Genomic DNA, 24,410 nt, shown 5'->3' on the forward strand with positions numbered 1-24,410 from the left:
GTCTGAACTCTACACTTGTTCTATCTTATCCTCCTTATCTGTACTGTTTACCCTCCACGCCTATACTGCCTACCCTCCACACTTGTACTATCTTATCCTCCACACCTGTACTGTATACCCTCCAGACCTGTACTGCCTACCCTCCACACTTGTAATATCTATCCTCCAGACCTGTACTGTCTACCCTCCACACCTGTACTGCCTACCCTCCACACTTATACTGTCTTATCCCCCACGCCTGTACTGTCTACTCTCCACACTTGTACTATCTTATCTTCCACACCTGTACTGTATATCCTCCACACCTGTACTGCCTGCCCTCCACACTTGTACTATCATCCTCCACACCTGTACTGTCTACTCTCCATACCTGTACTGCCTACTCTCCACACTTATACTACCTTATCCCCCACGCCTGTACTGTCTACCCTCCACACTTGTACTATCTTATCCTCCACACCTGTACTGTATACCCTCCAGACCTGTACTGCCTACCCTCCACACTTGTAATATCTATCCTCCACACCTGTACTGTCTACCCTCCACACCTGTACTGCCTACCCTCCACACTTATACTGTCTTATACCCCACGCCTGTACTGTCTACTCTCCACACTTGTACTATCTTATCTTCCACACCTGTACTGTATATCCTCCACACCTGTACTGCCTGTCCTCCACACTTGTACTATCATCCTCCACACCTGTACTGTCTACCCTCCGCACCTGTACTGTCTACCCTCCACACTTGTACTATCTTATCCTCCACACCTGTACTGTCTACCCTCCACACCTGTACTGCCTACCCTCCACACTTGTAATATCTATCCTCCACACCTGTACTGTCTACCCTCCACACCTGTACTGCCTACCCTCCTCACTTGTACTATCTTATCATCCACACTTGTACTGTCTACCCTCCATGCTTGTACTGCCTACTCTCCACACTTGTGCTGTCTTATCCTCCACACCTGTACTGTCTACCCTCGACACCTGTACTGCCTGCCCTCCACACTTGTACTATCATCCTCTACACCTGAACTGTCTACCCTTCATACCTGTACTGCCTACTCTCCACACTTATACTACCTTATCCTCCACGCCTGTACTGTCTACCCTCCACACTTGTACTATCTTATCCTCCACACCTGTACTGTCTACCCTCCACACCTGTACTGCCTACTCTCCACACTTATACTGTCTTATCCCCCACGCCTGTACTGTCTACCCTCCACACTTGTACTATCTTATCCTCCACATCTGTACTGTCTACCCTCCACACCTGTACTGCTTACTCTCCACACTTATACAACCTTATCCCCCACGCCTGTACTGTCTACCCTCCACACTTGTACTATCTTATCCTCCACACCTGTACTGTCTACCCTCCACACCTGTACTGCCTACTCTCCACACTTATACTACCTTATCCTCCACGCCTGTACTGTCTACCCTCCACACTTGTACTATCTTATCCTCCACATCTGTACTGTCTACCCTCCACACCTGTACTGCCTACCCTCCACACTTGTAATATCTTATCCTCCACACCTATACTGTCTACCCTCCACACCTGCACTGCCTACCCTCCACACTTGTACTATCATCCTCCACACCTGTACTGTTTACCTCCACACCTGTACTGCCTACCCTCCACACTTGTAGTATCATCCTCCACACCTGTACTGTCTACCCTCCACACCTGTACTGCCTGCCCTCCACACTTGTACTATCATCCTCCACACCTGTACTGTCTACCCTCCACACCTGTACTGCCTGCCCTCCACACTTGTACTATCATCCTCCACATCTGTACTGTCTACTCTCCACACCTGTACTGCCTGCCCTCCACACTTGTACTATCATCCTCCACATCTGTACTGTGTACCTCCACACCTGTACTGCCTGCCCTCCACACTTGTACTATCATCCTCCACACCTGTACTGTCTACCCTCCACACCTGTACTGCCTGCCCTCCACACTTATACTATCATCCTCCACATCTGTACTGTCTACCCTCCACACCTGCACTGCCTACCCTCCACACTTGTACTATCATCCTCCACACCTGTACTGTGTACCTCCACACCTGTACTGCCTACCCTCCACACTTGTAGTATCATCCTCCACACCTGTACTGTCTACCCTCCACACCTGTACTGCCTGCCCTCCACACTTGTACTATCATCCTCCACACCTGTACTGTCTACCCTCCACACCTGTACTGCCTGCCCTCCACACTTGTACTATCATCCTCCACATCTGTACTGTCTACTCTCCATACCTGTACTGCCTACCCTCCACACTTGTACTATCATCCTCCACATCTGTACTGTCTACCCTCCACACCTGTACTGCCTGCCCTCCACACTTGTACTATCATCCTCCACATCTGTACTGTCTACTCTCCATACCTGTACTGCCTACTCTCCACACTTATACTACCTTATCCTCCACGCCTGTACTGTCTACCCTCCATACTTGTACTATCTTATCCTCCACACCTGTACTGTTTACCCTCCACACCTGTGTTGTATCCTTTCCCCTGTAGTCTCCATACCTGCATTTCCCTACACCTGCAGTCTCTTAAGACATTCATTCGTCTCGTATCTTTAATCTTCCCACCACACCAGTCTTCCTACACCTGTAGTCTCCCCACGCCAGCAGGCTCCCCACACCTACACAACTTTCACACCTGCAATCTCCCCACACCTGAACAGTCCTCCCACACTTGCTCTGACCTCCAATTTAGCCAACATTCCCGCAGCTGTCTTAAACCCCCACTTCCATTATGGCCTCCCCGTGCACTGTGGTCCCACACATGTGCAGCACTCACACCTGTGTAAGTTTGATTCCGCATCTGTCATAATAGACATGATTACCTCAAGTTACCCCCACACTCCGGTTCTCTCTCTCCTCCACTAATGTATTTATACTTGATAGCCGTTTCCCGCGCCAGAGAGGTAGCGTCAGAAAAAGACTAAAAGGCCACACCTGTAATTTACTACCATAATTGTATACTTGCACACCTATACTTATACTTTCATACCTGTAGATATTCTCACACCTGCAGTATACTCCCACATCTACAGTGTAGTCACACCGGCAGTATACTTTCACCAGTAATATACACCCACACATGCAGTATACTGTCACCAGTAATATACCACCACACATGCAGTATACTGTCACCAGTAATATACCATCACACATGCAGTATACTGTCACCAGTAATATACCACCACACATGCAGTATACTGTCACCGGTAATATACCCCCACACATGCAGTATACTGTCACCAGTAGTATACCCCCACACATGCAGTATACTGTCACCAGTAGTATACCACCACACATGCAGTATACTGTCACCAGTAATATACCCCCACACATGCAGTATACTGTCACCAGTAATATACCATCACACATGCAGTATACTGTCACCAGTAGTATACCCCCACATATGCAGTATACTGTCACCAGTAATATACCCCCACACATGCAGTATACTGTCACCAGTAATATACCCCCACACATGCAGTATACTGTCACCAGTAGTATACCCCCACACATGCAGTATACTGTCACCAGTAATATACCCCCACACATGCAGTATACTGTCACCAGTAATATACCACCACACATGCAGTATACTGTCACCAGTAGTATACCCCCACACATGCAGTATACTGTCACCAGTAATATACCATCACACATGCAGTATACTGTCACCAGTAATATACCCCCACACATGCAGTATACTGTCATTAGTAATATGCCATCACATGCAGTATACTGTCACCAGTAATATACCCCCACACATGCAGTATACTGTCACCAGTAATATACCATCACACATGCAGTATACTGTCACCAGTAATATACCCCCACACATGCAGTATACTGTCACCAGTAATATACCCCCACACATGCAGTATACTGTCACCAGTAATATGCCATCACACATGCAGTATACTGACACCAGTAATATACCCCCACATATGCAGTATACTGTCACCAGTAATATACGCCCACACATGCAGTATACTGTCACCAGTAATATACCCCCACACATGCAGTATACTGTCACCAGTAATATACCCCCACACATGCAGTATACTGTAACCAGTAATATACCATCACACATGCAGTATACTGTCACCAGTAATATACCATCACACATGCAGTATACTGTCACCAGTAATATGCCATCACACATGCAGTATACTGTCACCAGTAATATACCATCACACATGCAGTATACTGTCACCAGTAATATACCATCACACATGCAGTATACTGTCACCAGTAATATACCATCACACATGCAGTATACTGTCACCAGTAATATACCATCACGCATGCAGTATACTGTCACCAGTAATATACCATCACACATGCAGTATACTGTCACCAGTAATATACCATCACACATGCAGTATACTGTCACCAGTAATATGCCATCACACATGCAGTATACTGTCACCAGTAATATGCCATCACACATGTAGTATACTGTCACCAGTAATATACCATCACACATGCAGTATACTGTCACCAGTAATATGCCATCACACATGCAGTATACTGTCACCAGTAATATACCATCACACATGCAGTATACTGTCACCAGTAATATGCCATCACACATGCAGTATACTGTCACCAGTAATATACCCCCACACATGCAGTATACTGTCACCAGTAATATGCCATCACACATGCAGTATACTGTCACCAGTAATATACCACCACACATGCAGTATACTGTCACCAGTAATATACCACCACACATGCAGTATACTGTCACCAGTAATATACCATCACACATGCAGTATACTGTCACCAGTAATATACCATCACACATGCAGTATACTGTCACCAGTAATATACCCCACACATGCAGTATACTGTCACCAGTAATATACCACACACATGCAGTATACTGTCACCAGTAATATACCACAACATGCAGTATACTGTCACCAGTAATATACCATCACACATGCAGTATACTGTCACCAGTAATATACCCCACACATGCAGTATACTGTCACCAGTATATACCATCACACATGCAGTATACTGTCACCAGTAATATACCCCACACATGCAGTATACTGTCACCAGTAATATACCACCACACATGCAGTATACTGTCACCAGTAATATACCCCCACACATGCAGTATACTGTCACCAGTAATATACCACCACACATGCAGTATACTGTCACCAGTAATATACCATCCACACATGCAGTATACTGTCACCAGTAATATACCACCACACATGCAGTATACTGTCACCAGTAATATACCACCACACATGCAGTATACTGTCACCAGTAATATACCACCACACATGCAGTATACTGTCACCAGTAATATACCACCACACATGCAGTATACTGTCACCAGTAATATACCACCACACATGCAGTATACTGTCACCAGTAATATACCACCACACATGCAGTATACTGTCACCAGTAATATACCATCACACATGCAGTATACTGTCACCAGTAATATACCACCACACATGCAGTATACTGTCACCAGTAATATACCATCACACATGCAGTATACTGTCACCAGTAATATACCACCACACATGCAGTATACTGTCACCAGTAATATACCATCACACATGCAGTATACTGTCACCAGTAATATACCATCACACATGCAGTATACTGTCACCAGTAATATACCATCACACATGCAGTATACTGTCACCAGTATATACCTCACACATGCAGTATACTGTCACCAGTAATATCCCCACACATGCAGTATACTGTCACCAGTAATATACCATCACACATGCAGTATACTGTCACCAGTAATATACACCCACACATGCAGTATACTGTCACCAGTAATATACCCCCACACATGCAGTATACTGTCACCAGTAATATACCACCACACATGCAGTATACTGTCACCAGTAATATACCCCCACACATGCAGTATACTGTCACCAGTAATATACCACCACACATGCAGTATACTGTCACCAGTAATATACCACCACACATGCAGTATACTGTCACCAGTAATATACCACACACATGCAGTATACTGTCACCAGTAATATACCATCACACATGCAGTATACTGTCACCAGTAATATACCACCACACATGCAGTATACTGTCACCAGTAATATACCATCACACATGCAGTATACTGTCACCAGTAATATACCACCCACACATGCAGTATACTGTCACCAGTAATATACCCCCACACATGCAGTATACTGTCACCAGTAATATACCATCACACATGCAGTATACTGTCACCAGTAATATACCACCACACATGCAGTATACTGTCACCAGTAATATACCACACACATGCAGTATACTGTCACCAGTAATATACCACCACACATGCAGTATACTGTCACCAGTAATATACCATCACACATGCAGTATACTGTCACCAGTAATATACCATCCACACATGCAGTATACTGTCACCAGTAATATACCCACCACACATGCAGTATACTGTCACCAGTAATATACCACACACATGCAGTATACTGTCACCAGTAATATACCACCCACACATGCAGTATACTGTCACCAGTAATATACCATCCACACATGCAGTATACTGTCACCAGTAATATACCATCACACATGCAGTATACTGTCACCAGTAATATACCACCACACATGCAGTATACTGTCACCAGTAATATCCACTCACACATGCAGTATACTGTCACCAGTAATATACCATCCACACATGCAGTATACTGTCACCAGTAATATACCACCACACATGCAGTATACTGTCACCAGTAATATACCATCACACATGCAGTATACTGTCACCAGTAATATACCCACACATGCAGTATACTGTCACCAGTAATATACCACCACACATGCAGTATACTGTCACCAGTAATATACCACCACACATGCAGTATACTGTCACCAGTAATATACACCCACACATGCAGTATACTGTCACCAGTAATATACCATCACACATGCAGTATACTGTCACCAGTAATATACCACACACACATGCAGTATACTGTCACCAGTAATATACCACCACACACTGTCACAGTAATATACCACCACACATGCAGTATACTGTCACCAGTAATATACCACACACATGCAGTATACTGTCACCAGTAATATACCACACACATGCAGTATACTGTCACCAGTAATATACCACCACACATGCAGTATACTGTCACCAGTAAATACCCCACACATGCAGATACTTACAGTAATTCACACAATGCAGTATGTCACCAGTAACCACACACATGCGTACTGTCACCGTAATTACCACACATGCGTACTGTCACAGTAAATCCACAATGCAGTTATGTCCAGTAATTACCCCACAATGCAGTATCTGTCCAGTATTACACCCACATGCAGTTACTGTCACGTAATAACCCCATGAGTAATGTCACAGTATATCCCAACTGCGTTACTGTCACCAGTAATTACCACCAACTGAGTATACTGTACCGTATTACCCCACATGAGTTACTGTCACCAGTATTACACACAATGCAGTTACTTCCAGATATACACAACATGCGTTACTGTCACATAATATACCCCAACATCGTTATGTCACCAAATATACCCACCATGCATTACTGACAGTATATACCCCAAATGCAGTTACTGCACCAGTAAATACCCCAACATGCAGTTACTGTCACCGTATATCACACAATGCAGTATATGTACCAGTAATATACCACACACATGCAGTTACTGTCCAGTAATATACACCACATGCAGTATACTGTCACCAGTAATATACCCACACATGCAGTATACTGTCACCAGTAATATACCCACACATGCAGTATATGCACATAATATACCACACGCAGTATACTGTCACAGTAATTACCCACACATGCGTTACGTACCAGTAATATACCACACATGCGTATATGTCACAGTAATATACCATCACACATGCAGATACTGTCACATATATACCCCACATGCGTAATGTCACAGTAAATACCCCCACATGCAGTATACTGTCACCAGTAAAGCCACACACATGCAGTTACTGTCACCAGTAATATACCACACATGCAGTATACTGTCCCGTAATATACCCAAATGCAGTGTACTGTCACCGTAATATCACACACATGCAGTATACTGTCACCAGTAATATACCACACACATGCAGTTACTGTCACCAGTAATATACACCACACATGCAGTTACTGTCACCAGTAATATACCACACACATGCAGTTACTGTCACCAGTAATATCCACACACATGCAGTATACTGTCACCAGTAATATACCCACACATGCAGTATACTGTCACAGATATCCCACACACGTACTGTCCGTAATATACACAATGCAGTACTGTACCATTACCCAACAGGTTATGTCCCAATACCCAGCAGTACGCACGTAATTACACACAATGCAGTTATGTCCATTACCACCAGTTTATAAATACCCAATGCAGTACTGTCACCAGTAATATACACCACAATGCAGTAACTGTCACCGTATATCCCACATGCGTATACTGTCACCATAATATACAACACATCAGTATATGTCACCATAATATACCCAACATGCAGTTCTGCACCAATATACCAAATGCAGTATACTGTCACAGTAATATACCCACACATTCTTCAGTATATACAAATGAGTTATGTACGTAAAAATGCAGTTACTTACATAATATACCCCACACATGCAGTATGTCACAGTAAACTCCCATACACATGCAGTATACTGTCACCAGTAATATCCAACACATGCAGTTACTGTACCAGTAATATACACAACATGCAGTATACTTCACAGTAATTACACACTGCATTACTGTCCCGTATATACCCACACAGCAGTAACTGTCACAGTATAACACACACATGAGTATGTAAGTATATACCACCATGCAGTTACTGTACCAGTATACACACACATGCAGTTACGTACCAGTTACACCACACATCAGTTACTGTCACAGTAATATACCCAACATGCAGTTACTGTCACAGTAATATACCACACACATGCATACTGTCACCAGTATTACCCCACCATGCAGTATACTGTCACCAGTATTACACCACACATGCTTACTGTCACCAGTAATATCACCACACTGCAGTTAGTCACATAATTACCCACACATGCTTACTGTCACCAGTATAACACTCGTTACGTACAGTACCCACATCGTACTGTCACCGTATACACCACACAGCATTCTGCCAGTAAACCAACATCAGTAGTCCCAGTATATCCACACCGCACTGCACGTAATCCCCACACATGCAGTCTTCACAGTAATACCACAACATGCAGTCTGACATAAACCCACATGTACTTCACAGTATATCACCACGTATACTTCCAGAATTCCACCATGCGTATACTTCACCAGTAATACCACACTGCAGTATCCAGAATACCACACTGAGTATAGTCACATAATATCACACCAGCGTTGTCCCATATACCCCACACAATCCCCCCACCCCCCCCCCATGCGTCTTCACCATATACCACAATGCAGATCTGTCACAGTAATCCACAACAGCGTATACGCACATAATAACCACCACAGCAGAGACTAAAACCACCCACATGCAGTTACTGTCCGTAAATACCAAATGCAGTTACTGTCCAGTATATCCCCACAAGTTATGTCACGATATCCACACATGCGTATCGTCACATATACCACAATGCGTATACTGCGATAACACACAACGTACGTCACCAGTATAACACACATGCATTACGTCCAGTAATACCCACATGTATACTGTCACCAGAATACCACACCATGCATTATGTCAATAACACCCAATGCAGTTCGTCACAGATACCACAATGCAGTACTGTCCAGAATACACCACACTGCGTTCTGTCACCATATACACCATCTTACTTCCATATATCACCACCATGAGCTTCACCGAAACCCACAGCAGTATACTGTCCAGTAATAACACCCAATGAGATATGTCCAGTAATATACCATCACACATGCAGTATACTGTCACCAGTAATATCCCCCCACACATGCAGTTACTGTCACCAGTAATATACCCCACACATGCAGTATACTGTCACCAGTAATATACACCCACACATGCAGTATACTGTCACCAGTAATATACCATCACACATGCAGTATACTGTCACCAGTAATATACCACCACACATGCAGTATACTGTCACCAGTAATATACCATCACACATGCAGTATACTGTCACCAGTAATATACACCCACACATGCAGTATACTGTCACCAGTAATATACCATCACACATGCAGTATACTGTCACCAGTAATATACCACCCACACATGCAGTATACTGTCACCAGTAATATACCACCACACATGCAGTATACTGTCACCAGTAATATACCACCACACATGCAGTATACTGTCACCAGTAATATACCCCCACACATGCAGTAGTACTGTCACCAGTAATATACCATCACACATGCAGTATACTGTCACCAGTAATATACACCCACACATGCAGTATACTGTCACCAGTAATATACCACCCACACATGCAGTATACTGTCACCAGTAATATACCACCACACATGCAGTATACTGTCACCAGTAATATACCCCCACACATGCAGTGTACTGTCACCAGTAATATACCATCACACATGCAGTATACTGTCACCAGTAATATACACCCACACATGCAGTATACTGTCACCAGTAATATACCACCACACATGCAGTATACTGTCACCAGTAATATACCCCCACACATGCAGTGTACTGTCACCAGTAATATACCACCACACATGCAGTATACTGTCACCAGTAATATACCCCCACACATGCAGTGTACTTCTATTGAACATGATGAAATCTTCGTGGTTTTCTGACCGGAATGATTTATCATTTATGAACACATCAATACATGCAACACATGCAACACATCAACACATGCAACACATTAACACATGCAACACATGCCACACATCAACACAAGCAACACATCAACACATGCCACACATCAACACTTGCAACACATGCAACGCATCAACACATGCAACACATCAATACATGCAACACATGCAACACATCAATACAAGCAACACATCCACATATGCAACACATCAACTCATGCCACACATCAACACATGCAACACATCAACATCAACACATGCCACACATCAAGACATGCAACACATGCAACACATCAAGACATGCAACACATGCAACACATCAAGACATGCAACACATGCAACAAATCAACACAAGCAACACATCAACACATGAAGACATGCAACACATGCAACACATCAACACATGCAACACATCAAGACATGCAACACATCAACACAAGCAACACATCAACACATGCAACACATCAAGACATGCAACACATGCAACACATCAACACATGCTACACATCAACACATGCAACACATGCAACATATCAACACATGCAACACATCCACACATGCAACACATCCACACATGTAACACATCAACATCAACACATGCAACACATCCACACATGCAACACATCAACATCAACACATGCAACACATCAACACATGCAACACATGCCACACATCAACATCAACACATGCAACACATCAACACATGCAACACATCAACATCAATACATGCAACACATCCACACATGCAACACATCAACATCAAGACATGCAACACATCAAGACATGCAACACATCAAGACATGCAACACATCAACGCATGCAACACATGCAACACATCCATACAAGCAACACATCCACATATGCAACACATCAACTCATGCCACACATCAACACATGCAACACATCAACATCAACACATGTCACACATCAAGACATGCAACACATGCAACACATCAAGACATGCAACACATGCAACACATCAAGACATGCAACACATGCAACACATCAAGACAAGCAACACATCAACACATGAAGACATGCAACACTTGCAACACATCAACACATGCAACACATCAAGACATGCAACACATCAACACAAGCAACACATCAACACATGCAACACATCAAGACATGCAACACATGCAACACATCAAGACATGCAACACATGCAACATATCAACACATGCAACACATCCACACATGCAACACATCCACACATGTAACACATCAACATCAACACATGCAACACATCCACACATGCAACACATCAACATCAACACATGCAACACATGCCACACATCAACATCAACACATGCAACACATCAACACATGCAACACATCAACATCAACAGATGCAACACATCCACACATGCAACACATCAACATCAAGACATGCAACACATCAAGACATGCAACACATCAAGACATGCAACACATCAACGCATGCAACACATGCAACACATCAAGACATGCAACACATGCAACACATCAACACATGCAACACATCCACACATGCAACACATCAAGACATGCAACACATGCAACACATCAACTCATGCCACACATCAAGACATGCAACACATGCAACACATCAACACATGCAACACATCCACACATGCAACACATCAAGACATGCAGCACATCAACTCATGCCACACATCAACATCAACACATGCAACACATCAACACATGCAACACATCCACACATGCAACACATCAAGACATGCAACACATGCAACACATCAACTCATGCCACACATCAACATCAACACATGCAACACACAGAGACTGCGAATATTTATATAGTGAGAATAGTTTCAATTCTTTGAGTCTTTTCTTTTAAGGTTCATTTCTGAGTGAAAAGAAAATGAGCGGTTTGCTGTTTCTTTTTAATTCGTTCGTGTCTGCTTATCTTTGATCAGGTTTTGGTGAAAACCACAACCATGAAGTAGAAATTGATTTGGATGCTAAGCCACCTGGCCAACCCCACGTGTGTATAGCGTGTATATATTGTGTACACAAGAATTTAAATGTTTATATTGAGGGGAAAGATGGAATTATTACTAAGTGTGTGACGTGATGGGAAGCCTGGTTGAGCATCAGAACAGAGGAGGAAGTGTTCACTCAGCAGACGTGTAGCAGGAAGGTGTGTTCACTCAGCAGACGTGTAGTAGGAAGGTGTGTTCACTCAGCAGACGTGTAGCAGGAAGGTGTGTTCACTCGGCAGACGTGTAGCAGGAAGGTGTGTTCACTCAGCAGACGTGTAGCAGGAAGTTGTGTTCACTCAGCAGACGTGTAGCAGGAAGGTATGTTCACTCAGCAGACGTGTAGCAGGAAGTTGTGTTCACTCAGCAGACGTGTAGCAGGAAGTTGTGTTCACTCAGCAGACGTGTAGCAGGAAGGTGTGTTCACTCAGCAGATGTGTAGCAGGAAGTTGTGTTCACTCAGCAGACGTGTAGCAGGAAGTTGTGTTCACTCAGCAGACGTGTAGCAGGAAGTTGTGTTCACACAGCAGACGTGTAGCAGGAAGTTGTGTTCACACAGCAGACGTGTAGCAGGAAGTTGTGTTCACTCAGCAGACTTGTAGCAGGAAGGTGTGTTCACTCAGGACAAATCCACATTAGAGAAAATGGCTCAACAAACTGCTTCCCGAACAGGTCCTGCCCAAGTGTACACCTGGCAGACATTACCTGCCCAAGTGTACACCTGGCAGACATTACCTGCCCAAGTGTACACCTGGCAGACATTACCTGCCCAAGTGTACACGTAGCAGACATTACCTGCCCAAGTGTACACCTAGCAGACATTACCTGCCCAATGGTACACATGGCAGACATTACCTGCCCAAGTGTACACATGGCAGACATTACCTGCCCAAGTGTATACCTGGCAGACATTACCTGCCCAAGTGTACACATGGCAGACATTACCTGCCCAAGTGTACACCTGGCAGACATTACCTGCCCAAGTGTACACATGGCAGACATTACCTGCCCAAGTGTACACATGGCAGTCATTACCTGCCCAAGTGTAAACATGGCAGACATTACCTGCCCAAGTGTACACATGGCAGACATTACCTGCCCAAGTGTAAACATGGCAGACATTACCTGCCCAAGTGTACACATGGCAGTCATTACCTGCCCAAGTGTAAACATGGCAGACATTACCTGCCCAAGTGTACACATGGCAGTCATTACCTGCCCAAGTGTAAACATGGCAGACATTACCTGCCCAAGTGTACACATGGCAGTCATTACCTGCCCAAGTGTACACATGGCAGACATTACCTGCCCAAGTGTACACATGGCAGTCATTACCTGCCCAAGTGTAAACATGGCAGACATTACCTGCCCAAGTGTACACATGGCAGACATTACCTGCCCAAGTGTAAACATGGCAGACATTACCTGCCCAAGTGTACACATGGCAGTCATTACCTGCCCAAGTGTAAACATGGCAGACATTACCTGCCCAAGTGTACACATGGCAGTCATTACCTGCCCAAGTGTAAACATGGCAGACATTACCTGCCCAAGTGTACACATGGCAGTCATTACCTGCCCAAGTGTAAACATGGCAGACATTACCTGCCCAAGTGTACACATGGCAGTCATTACCTGCCCAAGTGTAAACATGGCAGACATTACCTGCCCAAGTGTACACATGGCAGACATTACCTTGGTGAAACCTTCTCTTGAAAAGTGGTGAGAGAATTTGGATAATGTGAGACATACTGCTTATTATATGGGATTGTTTGTGATAATGTGAGATATACTGTAATACTGATGTTTATCATATGGGATTGTTTGTGATAATGTGAGATATAGTGTAATACTGATGTATAGTTCACAGGGTTGTTGTTTAATCTTGTTTAGGTGAAAATTGAGACCTTTGGCTGGGTTGACACAGAGAAAACTGAGTTCTTATATTGTCACACATGGCTAGCCTGTTCTCTAACATGGCTAGCCTGTTCTCTAAATGCTAACATGGCTAGCCTGTTCTCTAACATGGCTAGCCAGTTCTCTAACATGGCTGGCCTGTTCTCTAACATGGCTAGCCTGTTCTCGAACATGGCTAGCCAGTTCTCTAACATGGCTAGCCTGTTCTCTAACATGGCTAGCCTGTTCTCTAACATGGCTAGCCTGTTCTCTAACATGGCTGGCCTGTTCTCTAACGTGGTTGGCCTGTTCTCTAACATGGCTGGCCTGTTCTCTAACATGGCTAGCCTGTTCTTTAACATGGCTAACCTGTTCTCTAACATGGCTGGCCTGTTCTCTAACATTTCTCTGGGTTTCCTTCATGTTAAAGAGCGAAGCGAAAATCGAGTTAAGTTAGCACAGCAGGTGGCGCCGGGAGGTGTTGCGGGTCTTCGTTATGCTGAGTCACCAGAAGATGGATGAACCTCATTAACAGACCACCACACGCGGATCATACCACATGTTGGGGGCTACACCACACGTGGACCATACCACATGCCGGGGGCTACACCACACGTGGACCATACCACATGCCGATGCTACACCACACGTGGACCATACCACATTCCGGGGGCTACACCACACGTGGACCATACCACATGCCGGGGGCTACACCACACGCGGACCATACCACATGTCGGGGGCTACACCACACGTGGACCATACCACATGCCGGGGGCTACACCACACGTGGACCATACCACATGCCGGGGGCTACACCACACGCGGATCATACCACATGTCGGGGGCTACACCACACGTGGACCATACCACATGCCTGAGGCTACACCACACGTGGACCTTACCACATGTCGGGGGCTACACCACACGTGGACCATACCACATGCCGGGGGCTACACCACACGTGGACCATACCACATGCCGGGGGCTACACCACACGTGGACCATACATGCCGGGGGCTACACCACACGTGGACCGTACCACATGTCGGGGGCTACACCACACGTGAACCTTACCACAGGCCGGGGGCTACACCACACGAGGACCATACCACATGTCTGAGGCTACACCACACGTGGACCATACCACATGTCGGGGGCTACACCACACGTGGACCATACCACATGCCGGGGGCTACACCACACGTGGACCATACATGCCGGGGGCTACACCACACGTGGACCGTACCACAGGCCGGGGGCTAAACCACAAGTGGACCGCACCACATGCCGGGGCTACACCACACATGGACCATACCACATGCCGGGGTCTACACCACACATGGACCGTACCACATGCCGGGGGCTACACCACACGTGGACCATACCACATGCCGGTGCTACACCACACGTGGACCATACCACAGACCGGGGGCTACACCACACGTGGACCGTACCACATGGGGGCTACACCACACGTGGACCATACCACATGTCGGGGGCTACACTACACGTGGACCGTACCACATGCCGGGGTCTACACCAGACGTGGACCATACCACATGCCGGGTCTACACCACACGTGGACCGTACCACATGCCGGGGGCTACACCACACGTGGACCATACCACATGCCGGTGCTACACCACACGTGGACCATACCACAGGCCGGGGGCTACACCACACGTGGACCGTACCACATGCCGGGGGCTACACCACACGTGGACCATACCACATGTCGGGGGCTACACCACACGTGGACTGTACCACATGCCGGGGTCTACACCACACGTGGACCATACCACATGTCGGGGGCTACACCACACGTGGACCATACCACATGCCGGGGGCTACACCACAAGTGGACCATACCACATGCCGGGGGCTACACCACACGTGGACCATACCACATGCCGGGGGCTACACCACACGTGGACCATACCACATGCCGGGGGCTACACCACACGTGGACCATACCACATGTCGGGGGCTACACCACACGCGGACCATACCACATGTCGGGGGCTACACAACACGTGGACCATACCACATGCCTGTGGCTACACCACACGTTGACCATACAACATGTCGGGGGCTACACCACACGCGGACCATACCACATGCCGGGGCTACACCACACGTGGACCATACCACATGCCGGGGGCTACACCACACGTGGACCATACCACAGGCCGGGGTCTACACCACACGTGAACCTTACCACATGCCGGGGTCTACACCACACGTGACCATATCACATGCCGGTGGTTACACCACACGTGGACCTTACCACAGGCCGGGGGCTACACCACACGAGGACCATACCACATGCGTGAGGCTACATCACACGTGGACCATACCACATGCCGGGGGCTACACCACACGTGGACCATACCACATGCCGGGGGCTACACCACACGAGAACCAACCACATGCCTGAGGCTACACCACACGTGGATCATAACACATGGTGGAGGCTACACCACACGTGGTCCATACCACATGCTGGAGGCTACACCACATGAGGACCATACCACATGCCTGAGGCTACATCACACGTGGACCATACCACATGCCGGGGGCTACACCACACGTGGACCATACCACATGCCGGGGGCTACACCACACGTGGACCATACCACATGCCGGGGGCTACACCACACGTGGACCATACCACATGCCGGGGGCTACACCACACGTGGACCATACCACATGCCGGGGGCTACACCACACGTGGACCATACACATGCCGGGGGCTACACCACACGTGGACATACCACATGCCGGGGGCTACACCACACGTGGACCATACCACATGCCGGGGCTACACCACACGTGGACCATACCACATGCCGGGGGCTACACCACACGTGGACCATACCACATGCCGGGGCTACACCACACGTGGACCATACCACATGCCGGGGGCTACACCACACGTGGACCATACCACATGCCGGGGGCTACACCACACGTGGACCATACCACATGCCGGGGGCTACACCACACGTGGACCATACCACATGCCGGGGGCTACACCACACGTGGACCATACCACATGCCGGGGGCTACACCACACGTGACCATACCACATGCCGGGGGCTACACCACACGTGGACCATACCACATGCCGGGGCTACACCACACGTGGACCATACCACATGCCGGGGCTACACCACACGTGGACCATACCACATGCCGGGGGCTACACCACACGTGGACCATACCACATGCCGGGGCTACACCACACGTGGACCATACCACATGCCGGGGGCTACACCACACGTGGACCATACCACATGCCGGGGGCTACACCACACGTGGACCATACCACATGCCGGGGGCTACACCACACGTGGACCATACACATGCCGGGGCTACACCACACGTGGACCATACCACATGCCGGGGCTACACCACACGTGGACCATACCACATGCCGGGGGCTACACCACACGTGGACCATACCACATGCCGGGGGCTACACCACACGTGGACCATACCACATGCCGGGGGCTACACCACACGTGGACCATACCACATGCCGGGGGCTACACCACACGTGGACCATACCACATGCCGGGGGCTACACCACACGTGGACCATACCACATGCCGGGGGCTACACCACACGTGGACCATACCACATGCCGGGGGCTACACCACACGTGGACCATACCACATGCCGGGGCTACACCACACGTGGACCATACCACATGCCGGGGGCTACACCACACGTGGACCATACCACATGCCGGGGGCTACACCACACGTGGACCATACCACATGCCGGGGGCTACACCACACGTGGACCATACCACATGCGGGGGCTACACCACACGTGGACCATACCACATGCCGGGGGCTACACCACACGTGGACCATACCACATGCCGGGGGCTACACCACACGTGGACCATACCACATGCGGGGGCTACACCACACGTGGACCATACACATGCTGGGGGCTACACCACACGTGGACCATACCACATTGCCTGGGGGCTACACCACACGTGGAACATACCACATGCCGGGGGCTACACCACACGTGGACCATACCACATGCCGGGGGCTACACCACACGTGGACCATACCACATGCCGGGGGCTACACCACACGTGGACCATACCACATGCTGGGGCTACACCACACGTGGACCATACCACATGCCGGGGGCTACACCACACGTGGACCATACCACATGCCGGGGGCTACACCACACGTGGACCATACCACATGCCGGGGGCTACACCACACGTGGACCATACCACATGCCGGGGGGCTACACCACACGTGGACCATACACATGCGGGGGCTACACCACACGTGGACCATACCACATGCCGGGGGCTACACCACACGTGGACCATACCACATGCCGGGGGCTACACCACACGTGGACCATACCACATGCCGGGGGCTACACCACACGTGGACCATACCACATGCCGGGGGCTACACCACACGTGGACCATACCACATGCCGGGGGGCTACACCACACGTGGACCATACCACATGCCGGGGGCTACACCACACGTGGACCATACCACATGCGGGGGCTACACCACACGTGGACCATACCACATGCCGGGGGGCTACACCACACGTGGACCATACCACATGCCGGGGGCTACACCACACGTGGACCATACCACATGCCGGGGGCTACACCACACGTGGACCATACCACATGCTGGGGCTACACCACACGTGGACACCATACACACATGCCGGGGCTACACCACACGTGGACCATACCCATGCCGGGGGCTACACCACACGTGGACCATACCACATGCTGGGGGCTACACCACACGTGGACCATACCACATGCCGGGGGCTACACCACACGTGGACCATACCACATGCCGGGGGCTACACCACACGTGGACCATACCACATGCCGGGGGCTACACCACACGTGGACCATACCACATGCCGGGGGCTACACCACACGTGGACCATACCACATGCCGGGGGCTACACCACACGTGGACCATACCACATGCCGGGGGCTACACCACACGTGGACCATACCACATGCCGGGGGCTACACCACACGTGGACCATACCACATGCCGGGGGCTACACCACACGTGGACCATACCACATGCCGGGGGGCTACACCACACGTGGACCATACCACATGCCGGGGGCTACACCACACGTGGACCATACCACATGCCGGGGGCTACACCACACGTGGACCATACCACATGCCGGGGGCTACACCACACGTGGACCATACCACATGCCGGGGGCTACACCACACGTGGACCATACCACATGCCGGGGGCTACACCACACGTGGACCATACCACATGCCGGGGGCTACACCACACGTGGACCATACCACATGCCGGGGGCTACACCACATATGGACCATACCACATGCCGGGGGCTACACCACACGTGGACCATACCACATGCCGGGGGCTACACCACACGTGGATCATACCACAGGCTGGGGGCTTCTCCACACGTGGACCATACCACATGCTGGGGGCTACACCACACGTGGACCTTACCGCATGCCGGGGGCTACACCACACGTGGACCATACCACATGCCGGGGGCTACACCACACGTGGACCATACCACATTCCGGGGGCTACACCACACGTGGAGCATACTACAGGCTGGGGGCTACACCACACGTGGACCATACCACATGCCGGGGGCTACACCACACGTGGACCATACCACATGCCGGGGGCTACACCACACGTGGACCATACCACATGCCGGGGGCTACACCACACTTGGAGCATACCACATGCCGGGGGCTACACCACACGTGGACCATACCACATGCCGGGGGCTACACCACACGTGGAGCATACTACAGGCTGGGGGCTACACCACACGTGGACCATACCACATGCCGGGGGCTACACCACACGTGGACCATACCACATGCCGGGGGCTACACCACACGTGGACCATACCACATGCCGGGGGCTACACCACACGTGGACCATACCACATGCCGGGGGCTACACCACACGTGGACCATACCACATGCCGGGGGCTAAACCACACGTGGAGCATACCACAGCCTGGGGGCTACACCACACGTGGACCATACCACATGTCGGGGGCTACACCACACGTGGACCATACCACATGCCGGGGGCTACACCACACGTGGACCATACCACATGCCGGGGGCTACACCACACGTGGACCATACCACAGGCTGGGGGCTACACCACACGTGGACCATACCACATGCCGGGGGCTACACCACACGTGGACCATACCACATGCCGGGGGCTCCACCACACGTGGACCATACCACAGGCTGGGGGCTACACCACACGTGAACCATACCACATGCTGGGGGCTACACCACACGTGGACCATACCACATGTCAGGGGCTACACCACACGTGGACCATACCACATACGGGGCTACACCACACGTGGACCATACCACAGGCTGGGGGCTACACCACACGTGAACCATACCACATGCCGGGGGCTGCACCACACGTGGACCATACCACATGCCGGGGGCTACACCACACGTGGAGCATACCACATGCCGGAGGCTACACCACACGTGGACCATACCACATGTCAGGGGCTACACCACACGTGAACCATACCACATGCCGGTGCTACACCACACGTGGACCATACCACATGCCGGGGGCTACACCACACGTGGAGCATACCACATGTCGGGGGCTACACCACACGTGGACCATACCACATGCCGGGGGCTACACCACACGTGGACCATACCACATGCCGGGGGCTACACCACACGTGGACCATACCACAGGCTGGGGGCTGCACCACACGTGGACCATACCACATGCCGGGGGCTGCACAGAAAAATGCTCAGTGTCAGTCACAGTTTCACTCATTATTTCCAGACGTCGCCGGAATATGTATGAAAAACACGTCACTTCTGTGATGATGAAAGGCCACACACAGAAGCTAATGAAGCTTTCCCCACGCAGAACATTGGACTCCTCACCTCCTCCTCCTCAGCTTTCCCCACGGGGAACATTGGACTTCTCACCTCCTCCTCATTTGGGTAATATTAAGAAATAAGAAAAACAACACAGAGTATCGGACGTACACATGTCATAAGCCAACTGTATAATGTGAAGGATGCTGGTGTGATAATACCAAACAACCTAACCTTTAGTGAACAGATACAACAGATGCTTTTGTCACAAGATTGGTGGGAGGGATCCTGCGGACTTTTAAGACAAGTCAAGACAAACTCATGATGATACTTTCAAGATGCATAATATTCTTTCACGAATTGAACAGTTCTGTGTTCTGACCTCACTCTTCAAGGCTGGCGACACTGCACAAACAGAAAGTGTTAGAGATCTTGCACGGATCACATGAACCTGGTCATCCACGGATCACATGAACCTGGTCATCCACGGATCACATGAACCTGGTCATCCATGGATCACATGAACCTGGTCATCCACGGATCACATGAACCTGGTCATCCACGGATCACATGAACCTGGTCATCCACGGATCACATGAACCTGGTCATCCACAGATCACATGAACCTGGTCATCCACGGATCACATGAACCTGGTCATCCACGGATCACATGAACCTGGTCATCCACGGATCACATGAACCTGGTCATCCACGGATCACATGAACCTGGTCATCCACGGATCACATGAACCTGGTCATCCACGGATCACATGAACCTGGTCATCCACGGATCACATGAACCTGGTCATCCACGGATCACATGAACCTGGTCATCCATGGATCACATGAACCTGGTCATCCACGGATCACATGAACCTGGTCATCCACGGATCACATGAACCTGGTCATCCACGGATTGCATGAACCTGGTCATCCAAGGATCACATGAACCTGGTCATCCATGGATCACATGAACCTGGTCATCCACGGATCACATGAACCTGGTCATCCACGGATCACATGAACCTGGTCATCCACGGATCACATGAACCTGGTCATCCACGGATCACATGAACCTGGTCATCCACGGATCACATGAACCTGGTCATCCACGGATCGCATGAACCTGGTCATCCACGGATCACATGAATCTGGTCATCCACAGATCACATGAACCTGGTCATCCACGGATCACATGAACCTGGTCATCCACGGATCACATGAACCTGGTCATCCACGGATCACATGAACCTGGTCATCCACGGATCACATGAACCTGGTCATCCACGGATCACATGAACCTGGTCATGTAATGACTGGGAACAGCAGCCATCACGGGCTGTGCTCGCTGGGGCGCATCATCCAAACGTGGAGACATCGTACATAGAGTCGAGGTCACCAACTTACACTCAGGGTGGACAGACGTGGAAACGTGTGAGATACAACTCCTTACGTCCAAACTTGCGACATCCAGAAATGGAAGAAAACGCCTCACTTATCCCTGAGCCGAGTGCCTTATACAGGTGAGCGGTCATCATGAAGACCCACCCACCATGAGACACACAGTGGAGCAGGTCAAGACACAACCAACGTGTACCACACTGTGTAGGAGGCTACGTCCCTCCACCCACCTGCAGTACGCGGCCTCCAACACCTTGCTCGACCACACCAGGGCCCACCAGCCCTCACTGTGGGGGTCAGACACGGCCTCCAACACCTTGCTCGACCACACCAGGGCCCACCAGCCCTCACTGTGGGGGTCAGACACGGCCTCCAACACCTTGCTCGACCACACCAGGGCCCACCAGCCCTCACTGTGGGGGTCAGACACGGCCTCCAACACCTTGCTCGACCACACCAGGGCCCACCAGCCCTCACTGTGGGGGTCAGACACGGCCTCCAACACCTTGCTCGACCACACCAGGGCCCACCAGCCCTCACTGTGGGGGTCAGACGCAGCCTCCAACACCTTGCTCGACCACACCAGGGCCCACCAGCCCTCACTGTGGGGGTCAGACACGGCCTCCAACACCTTGCTCGACCACACCAGGGCCCACCAGCCCTCACTGTGGGGGTCAGACACGGCCTCCAACACCTTGCTCGACCACACCAGGGCCCACCAGCCCTCACTGTGGGGGTCAGACTGGAGACCCCCCCCACCCCCCCACCCCCCACCCCCAATGACTTCACCAGGTCAGGTGTTCAGGATGGGAGGGAGTGATGAAGTTGGTGAGAGAGGGAGGCGTGGTGATGGAGGGAGGGAGGGAGGCGTGGTGATGGAGGGAGGGAGGGAGGCGTGGTGATGGAGGGAGGAAGGGAGGGTGTGGTGATGGAGGGAGGGAGGGAGGGTGTGGTGATGGAGGGAGGGCGTGGTAACCCTCCATAGGAGTGGGCAGTAAAGGTCATATTCAACATTGTCACAACTCAGTATGTATTATCACTTCATAACGGGCCACTCAGTATGTATTGTTATCACTTCATAACGGGCCACTCAGTATGTATTGTTATCACTTCATAACGGGTCACTCAGTATGTATTGTTATCACTTCATAACGGGCCACTCAGTATGTATTGTTATCGCTTCCTCACGGACCAACAGTGCTCAGTTTTCTGTAGTATTTAAAGAATTTCTTCAAGTTGTTCACGTG

General features: G+C 49.5%; 1 protein-coding gene across 2 annotated transcripts in view; it reads left to right on the plus strand.

Moving 5' to 3' along the window:
- Positions 1-24,410, plus strand: part of LOC139750903 (proline dehydrogenase 1, mitochondrial-like) — a 528,526-nt gene that overhangs the window by 245,490 nt on the left and 258,626 nt on the right. The gene's annotated exons all lie outside the window — the stretch shown is intronic.

Source organism: Panulirus ornatus, chromosome 10, assembly GCF_036320965.1.
Source record: "Panulirus ornatus isolate Po-2019 chromosome 10, ASM3632096v1, whole genome shotgun sequence".
Taxonomy (NCBI): domain Eukaryota; kingdom Metazoa; phylum Arthropoda; class Malacostraca; order Decapoda; family Palinuridae; genus Panulirus; species Panulirus ornatus.